General features: G+C 44.6%; 1 long non-coding RNA gene across 1 annotated transcript in view; it reads right to left on the bottom strand.

Moving 5' to 3' along the window:
• Positions 1 to 3,958: 3,958 nt before the first annotated feature.
• Positions 3,959 to 10,743, bottom strand: part of LOC122474286 — a 49,199-nt gene continuing 42,414 nt past the window's right edge. Inside the window, exon 4 of the long non-coding RNA XR_006294887.1 lies at positions 3,959 to 8,856. This is a non-coding gene — a long non-coding RNA (uncharacterized LOC122474286). The remainder of the gene's footprint in view (positions 8,857 to 10,743) is intronic.

Below are 10,743 nucleotides of genomic sequence, written 5' to 3'. Positions count from 1 at the left end.
CAAGAAACCTACTTTTCTATTGGTGTTACTGAAAATGGGCTCCAACAAGGAGAGAAATTTGGAGGTAGGAAATAGGAAGATGAGACACAATTCCGGAGGGGCTAATGGTGCAACCCTGCCTTCCTATGTGACTCTTTTCCTTTACTTAAAAAAATTACAGATTTGTTACAGAGGAAAATATACAAGCAGAGAAGGAAGGAAGGAAGGAAGGAAGGAAGGAAGGAAGGAAGGAAGGAAGGAAGGAAGGAAGGAAGTGAAGTGGAGAGGGCAAAAAGAGAAAGGGAAAAGAGAGAAAGAGAAACAGAATGCCCTCAAGTCTCTGTCATGTCTTGATGTCTGTGGGTTTGCCGTTCAAAGCAAATACAGTTTTCTCCCTGCAGCTGGGCAGACTTTGCAGCATTTTCTAAGTCTGTGTCTGCCTGAGAACAGACCACAGAATCGTGGCTCTGGCCTCACTGACTTCACCCTGCAGTAATGTTTTGGGTTTGCTCCTGTGCTCACCTGGTCACTGGCTCTCTCAACCTGCCTGCCTGGTTAGGTGACGCAGCCTGCAGTGGTCAGAAGGCTGCAATCGAATCTCTCTTCTCAAAATGATGATTATTTTTCAGGATGTTTTCACATTTGTTTAGTCTTTCTTGGATATTTTTCTACTAGTCATTCCTCCGATTTTAACCCAGTAAAGATGGTGATGCTGCTAACTGACTATGGAGCAGAACTATTCAAATTGTCAGGTAACTCAACAGCTTGAGTGCATACAATTTGCCATTTTTCCTAAAAGGCTAACAAAATATTCTCTCATTGCTTCTATTTACTCTGAGCATTAGCCATGTCTGAAAAACTGGTTTGTATGAATATTGGAGGATTTAAAGGAAGCAGAGTTGTAAACACCATTAATTCTGACATTCCAGTTATTTTCCCCCCACTGATCAAATGATCTGGGATGCATCCATAACAAGAAAGTTCTGGAACTTGTCAATTCCAGGCTGATGCTGTGTACCCTAGTCCCTCTCTGTCCATTTCAACGAGATGGGGAGTTTTCTCTCACCCACATGAGACTCACCCTTGTATCTGGCTGCAAATTTTTCCTTTTCCCTTTTCTTCTGTTCTGAGCAGCAGCTGTGTGAGTGGAATATAGCTTCCAAAGCCTAGACTATGTCTTCCTTGACTCTTTGGTGGTGTTAAAAATAATTTAGAGTGAACTGTAGGTTAAGGATTAGGTCTACCAGCTGAGCCTCCCAAACATATAGGTTTATGGCCACCTGCTGTTGACCAAAGTTTCAACCTAAGGGAATAAAAATAAGCCTATTTCTAGTCCCTTCTTTCCAGAGAAAGGACTATTTGAAAGTGGCTTAGCCAAAGAAAGTGGGTGGAAATCTAGGAGGGACTCTTGCCCTTCATCACACTTGACCTACACAGTATGGCTTATGCAAAGAGATCTGTGTTACAGATCAATGAGAGCCCATCAGCATTTGACTGCTGACATGTGCTACGTAATTAATGTACCCCTTGGATAGGGAAAAAAAAAGCTCTTATTCTAAAAAATGTGATTTAATTTCATTTAACTGAGAACCTAATACATGCAAAACACAGTCCTTACCCATGGGTGATGCAATAAGGGAGGAAAAATATTGAATGAAAATTTGGAAGGTACAGATGCTAAGAACGACATCTCCATTGTCCTAATAGAACAGTATGAAGACTCCCCGTCAGAAACTAGTAAATCTGAGCTCTGGCCCAACACTGTGTAACCTTGGATCAATTATGTAGGCTCTCTAGTCATCAATTTGTTTCCAAAATGTTTCTTTCAGCTCTAACACACTCTGACCACTATGACTCGGCTAGAAACTCAAAGAACTCTAGTGTAGTGGAAGGCAGAATATGATAAATACATAGAGGCACAAAGTAAATGCTGTAGGGATCCAGTGGAGGGAGTGCTTGACTTTGAAAATAGGGAAGACGTTTGGAGGAGGCAGCTCTGAGCTAAGCCTGTCAATATTTCCCTTCTCTAGGGCCACAAACCAATGCTTCTGGTTGCCTGGTCAGCAACAGGTTGTGCCTTCCACAGGTTATAATGACAGATTTGGATTTCCCTTCTTTCTGCCATCTCTGCTGGCCAGCAGCAGCAGGAAGAGCTAAAGAGGAAGGCTGGGAGAGTCCACCTTACCTGTCCTAGCAGCTCAGAATTGCACTTTCCCATCTAGACTCCACCTACTGTGTTTGCTGGGACCGTGGCCAGGACACCAGTCACCTTAGGTCAATGGAGAGGCAGGGGCTTGGAGGCCAGTGATACATGTCCTGTCTAGGAGGAAGTTCTGGGAACCCTTGTTAGAAATAAATGGACCGAGAGCATTCACCTAAAATCATGGGCAGAGACTCCCAAACACCCAGGTCTGTTATGGCAAACATGATTGGAAACAGCAAAAAAGGAGATGTGGGGGAAGGGGCCAAGGCAGGTGGTGTAACCTGGTGATTTTCCTCTGTCCCAGGAAGGTTCTAGAGGAGATCCTTTGCAAATGGGGGACTCCTCTGGCAGAAGTCTTTTGTTTACCCCTGTTGTCCACACCCCAAAAGTAGGTTTGGAAAAATTAGTTAGATTGCTAGAAGGTGGTAGGAATGATTTATTTTTCTTTGTGCTGAAATGGGAGTATTATTTTCAGTATAGACAAGCATCACAATTCAAAATAAGTAAATAAATAACTTAAGCTAAAACCCCCTAGCTCGAGAAACCAGAAAGAAAAGCTATAATTCAATTTAAATAAGGATGCCACAGAGATGTATCAAGAACCACCACCACCACCCCTGCCCCCAACCAGCCTTCTGTGTTCAGTGGGAGCATTCACCAGAGTTTGGGAAGAGGGGTCCCTGCAGTAAGCCATTTCGATCCTGATCTCAGGCCTCCCCATCCAGTCACCATGTGCTTAGACAGCAAGTCCTAGGAGCCTTGTAGATCACACCAGCATGGCTGGCTGACTTCCCTTTTTTGGACACAGACCAGGAGCAAAGGAAGGAAAATGGCTGGTGAGGAGAACTCTGTACCACTCACCCACTGAGACTTTCTGCAAAAATTATAGGTTCTCTGTTCCCATGTGGAGTGTATTCCCCCACCTGGAATGAGAAATAGGAGGGGATATTTCAAGGCTGGCAAGTACCTAATAAAAATAAAAATGCCATTTAACATCCACTCTGCAGTCCTTGACTGCCCCCTCTTTTTTTCTTGTTCATCAGTGGCACACATGATTCTTGGTGCTCTGAATGGCCAACGACCTCCTATTTTCTTGGCCAGACTGTAAGGATGAAGTAATGTTGATTCTAAGCCAACACTCCTGGTTCTCAGCTTTGTGGACAGATGTGGACATCTATGTGTCCTCATCAATCTAGACCCGGTGCTATTTGTGGCTAATGGTGCCTATGGATATCATTCCATCATTCTCTCTCTCTCTCTCTCTCTCTCTCTCTCTCTCTCTCTCTCTCTCTTTTTTCCCTAATGCATTGCCACCAAGGAATCATATTAGAAAGACAGATTTTCCATGTAGGACTTTCCTTAGCACAAGACTTTTGTTCTTATTCTCCCTTTTTTAGGATGGCTTGGTTTCCAGTGTCTGAGTCCCCACCCTCCCCCACCCCCACCGCCTTTTCTTTTTAAAAATGAAAATGCTTTCCTTTTTCCAGTAGCCAAAAAGAAATAGCAGTAAAATGAACCACATCCGGCTCTTTTCTTCCCTCTCTCCCTGTTGAGTTGAGTTGGATGTATGTGGATTGGGATAATCTTTGAATCAGTTGTTCCAGGGTCCTTGCTAAAGATGAAAGACTTTTCTGTTTCCCCACCATGGTGAGATCAGGGCGGTGACAACAAACAATTTAACTTCTTGAAACCTTGTGGTGCCTTTTCTCGTGGTGCTTCTCTCTCGTGTAACTCCAGTCAAGGCGGCCACTTGCAGCAAACAGCAATGCCAGTACGTTACCTTGGTATCACGTGCCAGTGCAGTAAAAGACTTTAATGTATACATATATAAATAGATATAGAGATAGAGATATCACTATAGTTATATAATTATATAATTGAGGTTCTGATGCAGCTTTGGTGGGAGTTGATCATTCCTCTGCAAAAATCGATGCTACTCAACTGAAACTAACAGCGCTGTGGAGCGTTTGACTTTGGGGAAGGGCACCCACAAAAGAGATGGGTTACTCCTGTGACTAATTTTCTTTTCCCTTCTTGTGAAAGTTGCTGTCTCCGTAATATGGGATGTTTGATAAGGGAGCAAAGAGCAGCTTCTTTTGAACTTCCTTTGGTGCTGATATTTAAAAAAAAAACAACAAAAACTGTTTGTTTGTTTTGCTTCCTCATCAGTGGCCAATAAGCTGCTTTTCCAAAATCTCAAGTCACCAATTAGAGGTGACAAGGAACAGTCTGGTAGTAAGAGGCGAGAGGCTGGGCATCCCCCCACCCTGTTTCTTACCCAGACAGTTTCCTCTGTGACCTGTGTATGGTCTCCCAGACTCAGTCTCCCCATTTAAAATGGACATCATAGTATATTTCCTTACCTCATGGGGAAGGATAACCTAAAGGGATTCATTGGTGGCCCTGAAACACTAAGTCATTATTAATTTGGAGACAGCAACTTGACACGGTTTTAAGATTTTATTTGTACGATGCTAAGACTTTAATCCTGGGGTTTTGTTTTGTCCCCACTTGCTCCTGCATCTCCGCCGTGTCGAGCGTCCTCCCTTTGGCAATGCCTTTGAGAACTGCATAACCGATAGAGATTCACCTGCGGTGTTGGGTACTGCTAATTTCTCCCAAGGGAACAACATCACTAATACTGCATAAGGTGCTAGAATCAAACCTCATTTTACAAACCTTGGTTCTTAGAGAAAAACAAAACATGCAGAATTCTTTCTGTGAAGCCTTACTATAGATTGTTATAGCCAATTGTTTATCCAAAAAGAGAGAGAGCATAGAAAATAAGGATAAGATGCAGTGATTCTGTATAAAATGTAACTAAAAACCTCTGCTATTTCCTATATTAATGTAAACTATCACATATATATATGTGTATATATATATATATATATATATATATATATGCTTGAGGCAGATAGAAAGGATGAAAAAATGTAAAGTGTGTTCATCTCTATTTTAATTTTTCAGTTGACTCACAATTTTTAGTATGTGAGCAAGAGAGGTTTACCGTGGGTTGGGATATGGGATGCCCAGTATGATATAGACAATTAATCAGCTTTGTTCTGCTCTATATGTTACTAGAAGGAGTTGGCCGAATGAGAGGAAGGGGAAATGAGTTAAAACGGGGACTTGCTTTCTAAATGTTCTTAAGCATCGATGTTACACTTTGGTGGTGTTTCCTCCTTTTTGCAAAGTTTCGCAACAGCACTATAAAACGTGTCTGCTGCCTAAGGTGTTAGCAAATAATGTTTACCTCAAGAAAGCTTAAAAAAAAAAAGAGGCAGTTGTTTCCTATCTCTTAAAAACTAGTGAGCCCCTAACCAAAATGCGAGGCATTGCCACAGAAATTCAGTGAGAGAATAGAACCATTTCCGGTGCTTTCCTCAAAGGCCCCCCACCCCCCACCCCCTCTCAATCCCTTTGCTAAAGAAACAATCCGAAACAGGAGTTTTGACAAGAAACGGGTCAGGATGTAGCAAAAGCAAATAGGAACTTTGCGCAGAACGAGTGGGGCGGGGGCGTTTTCAAGTATGGCTGTGTAATTCAGGTGTTTAGCGCTCGCATGTGTGTGTGTAGTGTATATATGTGTCAGTGTATGACATGTTTGGTGGACAGAGAAAAATACCGTGAACAGAAATGAACAGAAAAAAAAATCAAACGCTATTTTATCAGAGGACGCACTTGTTCACCTTGATGAGAAGCCACTGTTTCACAACTATGCAATCTTCCTCCCTCCTTCACCTCGGACCTCCACCTCCCTCCCAGATTTTCCTTTGTACAAGAACCACAATATCCAATCCCTGGTTCAAGGTGAGCATGCTACAGTGATTCTTTTCCTAAATTTAAGAGCTCCCGAGAAGAGTTTTCCTTTGCTTTCATTTTAAATGATTCGATGTAACCCTGTTTGGTTCTGTAAGTGAACTGGTGTGTATTTTTGTTTCAGTTACATGTTTACAACTTGTTTTCATCCTCTTCTTGATTCAAAATATTTATCTTCTTTATGAAATCTACTTTTATAGGATATGTTTTGGGGATGTGTTGGCTTAAGGCAAGAAAAAAAAATTTGGCTTAAGTGGGACAATGAGCATGTGACCTCTGGGATTGGGGGCTGGGGGAATGACAGGGACCTTCAGCTAAATCAGCACCTACACCTTGGTCCTGAATACAGACCCTGGCAGGGAGCTGGCATACTCTGGGAAGGATTTGACCCAGGTGTTTTTGTTCCTTATTTGTGGTCATCTATACGGAGTAACCTATCCCCAGAGGGTGAATATTCTCTACCTTCGCTTTATGCCAATGCCTCCTTCCCACCGACTCTACGTGCTCTACCTAGTGCCAAATCCCACCTCCCTACCTTTGCACTACTTTTTGCTAATACCCCTCCTCCCTTGCCAGCCAGTGACTGCAATGTGCCTGGGTGGGGTTACTGCATCTGCTTTCATTCTGAAAGTCAGACATAGAATCTTCAAGAGCCCAGCATCAAAAGCATTCGGGAACTCAGCCCTCAGGCTGTCCATCCTTTAGAGGTATTTGAAATAGATGCTCAGCAGCTCACCAAGAGGGAGAATAGCGGGTTCTACCCTGTAGCCAATTTGGCCTCGCCTGCCTTCACCAGGCTTTAAAAAGAGCCGCTGGGAAGAAGAGAGATCCTGGGGTTAGACAAAGCACAAATCAGGCAGGGGAAGCCCTGCGTGCAGAAGACAGGTTCTTACCTTCTCTGGTTGCCTGCACAAGTCTGAGTTTTGCACACGGTTTACGAATCTCGCACAAGGTGGCCGAGCCATCCGAGACAGTTTTTAAAAGATTAATTCCGACACTGCCTAAACTGCTCCAGCACAACACACTTCCGTTCTCTGGCTGGTGGGAGCTTAGATGGAATTCCTTTGGATTGAAAAAGGAAGTCGGTCCTTTGACACGAATGCATTTTCTCTGTTGGCCTCATTCCTCGACTCCTCCCCCACCCTACACATACTCTTAGCTACTCAGGGGATCTTAATGAAGTGCTGTTCATTTGCTTTTGTCCTGTTCCATAGGTCATACCTGCTACGATCCATCCCAGGAATGTATCACTCATTCTTTCTGCTCCTGAAAAGGTAGCATTCTGGAGAACTTTAGGCCTACAGACCCAGGAGTCTTTCCCAGAAGCCGGCTTGTCTTTACAGCTCAGAAAATATCAAGGGAATCACTTCCAGAACACCATGTGATTTTCCAACTCCTGGCCCTTCCCAAAAAGTGGCTGGGGAGCTGGTAGGGGCTTCTCAGAGGTTGCCAAGGTCCAGCCCCATGAGCCCACTCTTCTCTGGCCGGCCCACTGGTGCTCAGGCCCTGAGATGGCTTCAGGGACCCAGAGGCTGCAGGTCTTCCATTAGGGTCAGAGCTCAGGGCAAAATGAAGAGGGGATAGAGGGTGGAAGTGTTCTAGATCACTTGCTCCTTCACCAGGGCTGAAGCAGAGTGTCCAATACCTATTTTGGGGTTATGACAACCTGCCTTTCTGGGAAGGGGTGGGCCACCTCTGAGCCCACAGCTGCAAAGCTGGCATTATTGAGTTGCAACCATAAATCTAGACCCAGGGAATGTGTCTATCATGAAGCCTGACAATTCAGCAGCAGCACAGACAGAACCTTTGTTGATGAAAACCTTCCCCATCAGAGTGGAAGGGTCCTGTTGTGGTATGTCGGCTGACCCTTTGTTAGCTGGGTTCTTGCCATTGATTGGTACCTGAGACCCTGCAGGGGACAGGTATAGAGTCCCAGATGCCAGGGCCAGAAAAATCAGGTATAGCCCCAAGCTCTCTCAGGCTGGCTGATTCTGAAGAAAAAGTCCCTTTAGAGATGTTGTGTTTCCTCTCATGGGGAACGGGGCAGTTTCTTTAGAGGAAAAAAGTATTTAGGATTACTGGAGTCTCAGGAATGTAGGGGTGTCAGAGTAAGTCCAATGTAGCCTGTGGCAGGTGACATCAGCCATGATGGAGCAGAGCCCTTTGTGGAGGACAGGAGAACTGAGACTCGGCTAACATTGACTGAGTGCCAGTGAGGTATAGGCTCTGTCCCAGATGCCTTCATACAGTGATCTTAGCTAAGTCTTTGCAAGAATCTCACAAGGCGAGAAACTCTGCCCCATTTTACAAATGGGGAAACTGAGGCTCAGAGAACCTCCATGATTGCACAGGGTTTCGTGGTCAGTAGGGGTACAGCTGGGGGCAGGGGGTACGGGCTTGGAGATTTGGTCCCACTCTTCTTCAAGATCCAGGCTCCACTCATGTCCTTTCCCAACAGCTCATAAAGGCCAGGTAGCTCAGAGCACCCATCAAGGACCAGCTGGGATGAAGGCAGTCTTGGCATTTTTGTTTTCTTGCAGATGGCCAGAGAGGCTAAGAGAGTGTGGGAAGTTTTAGGGCACTTACAAATTTAGTGACCATTTATGCAATAAGGTATCCCCAGGAAAAATGATGCCTGTTTCCCACAGGTCACCCTGAGCATGACCTGTACAGTATGAGTTCTTGGAGACTTCCATGGAATGGGAGCCTCCCTATAAACACTTTGAGATGTCTTTTCTGGTTGGCCTGAGAACTTCTGTGTCTTCTTTCTGTAGGTTTTGTTGTTGTTACTTTTGTGTGTGGTCTTAAAAGGTGAGGAGATTTCCAGATAAGTGGGTTATTTCTCCAAGGATCTGTAAAAAAAGTTGAACGGTTGGAGTTAGGGCAGATTCAGAAATGTAAGCCTCACAGGGCAAATTCAGAGTAGGTTTCTGAACACAATGCCTATGACATGGCAGAGAGTAAGAGCCATTCTAGGCCAGGCATGGCAAGAAGCTGCCTGTGTTAGGCCAGGGGAAGGGCACTGGTGGTGGGGGCAGCCTGGGAACCTGCATTCTGCTCTTGTACCCATCATTCCTCGCCTAGTAGCTTGCCTTCTGTAAGTTTCAGTTTCCCCATATCTAAAACACAAGGGTGAGCCTGGTGATCTCTGTGATCAATCCAAACCAGAAAAGTAATAAAATAATGAGACAGGTTATTGCATTTGGTGAAAGTCATTTGGGATGAGAAGTCGTTGAAAGACACTGTGAATTCCTAAGCCAGGGAATGAAATGACCAACATCAAAATATTAGGCTTAAGAAAGTGATTGTCACTGTCATGTGCACTGACAAAGGGGACAAAAACTATCTAAATGAGAGAGGAAGAGCACAAGGGATGACAGGAAATGGGCAGAAAAGGGCAGATTAGAGAGAGTCAGGGGAAGGGAGTAATGCACCCTACTTATTGTTTCTCTGAGGCAGCCTCATGCTTTACATGTTTGCTTACAATTATGTCAGCTTAATGCCTACTGGACAGCTTCTGAGCATACCTGCATGCGTGTGCACACAAATGCATGCACACACACGTGCACACACCCTATCCTAATCCTGCCATAGTCCCAGCAATTATACACAAAGAAAAATCCCTCAGTCCTTGAGCAAAGCTGGAGCTTCTTCAGAGCACAAAGAAACAATGGAATCTCAGGGTTTGAAGGAGACTCAGACATCACCTAATTTTTGCTCCTCCTCACAGACACAGACAAAAAAATATCAAACTTCTTCTCAAGGGTCTCCAAGGAAAAAATTCTCCTTGCCTTCATTCACTGTTGAATGCCTGGTAGTCAGATAGTCTCCACCTTATAATGACTTGAACGATGCGTCTTACAATCCTGACTGATTCCTTTTGCTTTGGGTCTCTGAGGGGACAGAGATCTAGACTCTGGATTAGTGAGCTTTGGGATGTTTGGAAGTGCCCATGGCCTTGCCTTGCCCAGGATCTCCTGTAAGGTAAGACTGGGAATCACTTGAGAGTGATAGTTGCAAGTTCACTTTGTCTTTGCCTTCTGGAATTAAGTACTCAAGACAGATTGCACACACTGCCCCCCCCCCCCGACCCCGCTGATCTTCCAGTCCAGTCAGGATGGAAGCAGTTGCCCAGCTTTTCTGAGACCTCAGTTTTGACATATATTCAGATGAATTGTGTTCAGTTCCTTTCCCATTGGGCCCTGCTACTGTATTATTTCCTCTAGGTATGTTTTATGTTCAAAATTCAAATGTGAGTATTCACTTGAGATGCATCTAGGCAGGCAAAAATACACCCAGCTATTGCCTTGAGGGGGAATATGGGGTCTTCAAAACCTTTATGACACTGGACACTTTCTCTTCTTTCCCAATCCATTCTCTTACTCCATTTTCTAAAAATGCAGTTCAACCATGATGATGCCCTCTATTGGCTAGGCCCTGGGGTAGGCATTGGGAAGACAAAGAGGAAAGATGGTCCAGCAGGGGAGATGATGCACAAACACATGGGAGAGTACTGTTCACACTCTGGCTTCCAGAAAACAGTGCCTGGCCCTGCCCAGCATAGGCTGACTTGAAGGTACAATATGCTCATGTGACAAATCTCTCCCAGATGGCTGCTTATCAGTTCCTTGCCCATCCTTCCATTATCCCCAGTTCACCAACCATTCCTCTGGGACCCCTCTGTCTCCTCTCCTGCCTGAGGCTGACCTGTTCTGCAACTGTTCCCAGATATTTCTGGG

This window comes from Prionailurus bengalensis, chromosome B1 (genome assembly GCF_016509475.1).
Source record: "Prionailurus bengalensis isolate Pbe53 chromosome B1, Fcat_Pben_1.1_paternal_pri, whole genome shotgun sequence".
Taxonomy (NCBI): domain Eukaryota; kingdom Metazoa; phylum Chordata; class Mammalia; order Carnivora; family Felidae; genus Prionailurus; species Prionailurus bengalensis.
The sequence above is the reverse complement of the archived record's forward strand: the minus strand, read 5'-3'. Positions and strand labels throughout refer to the sequence as shown.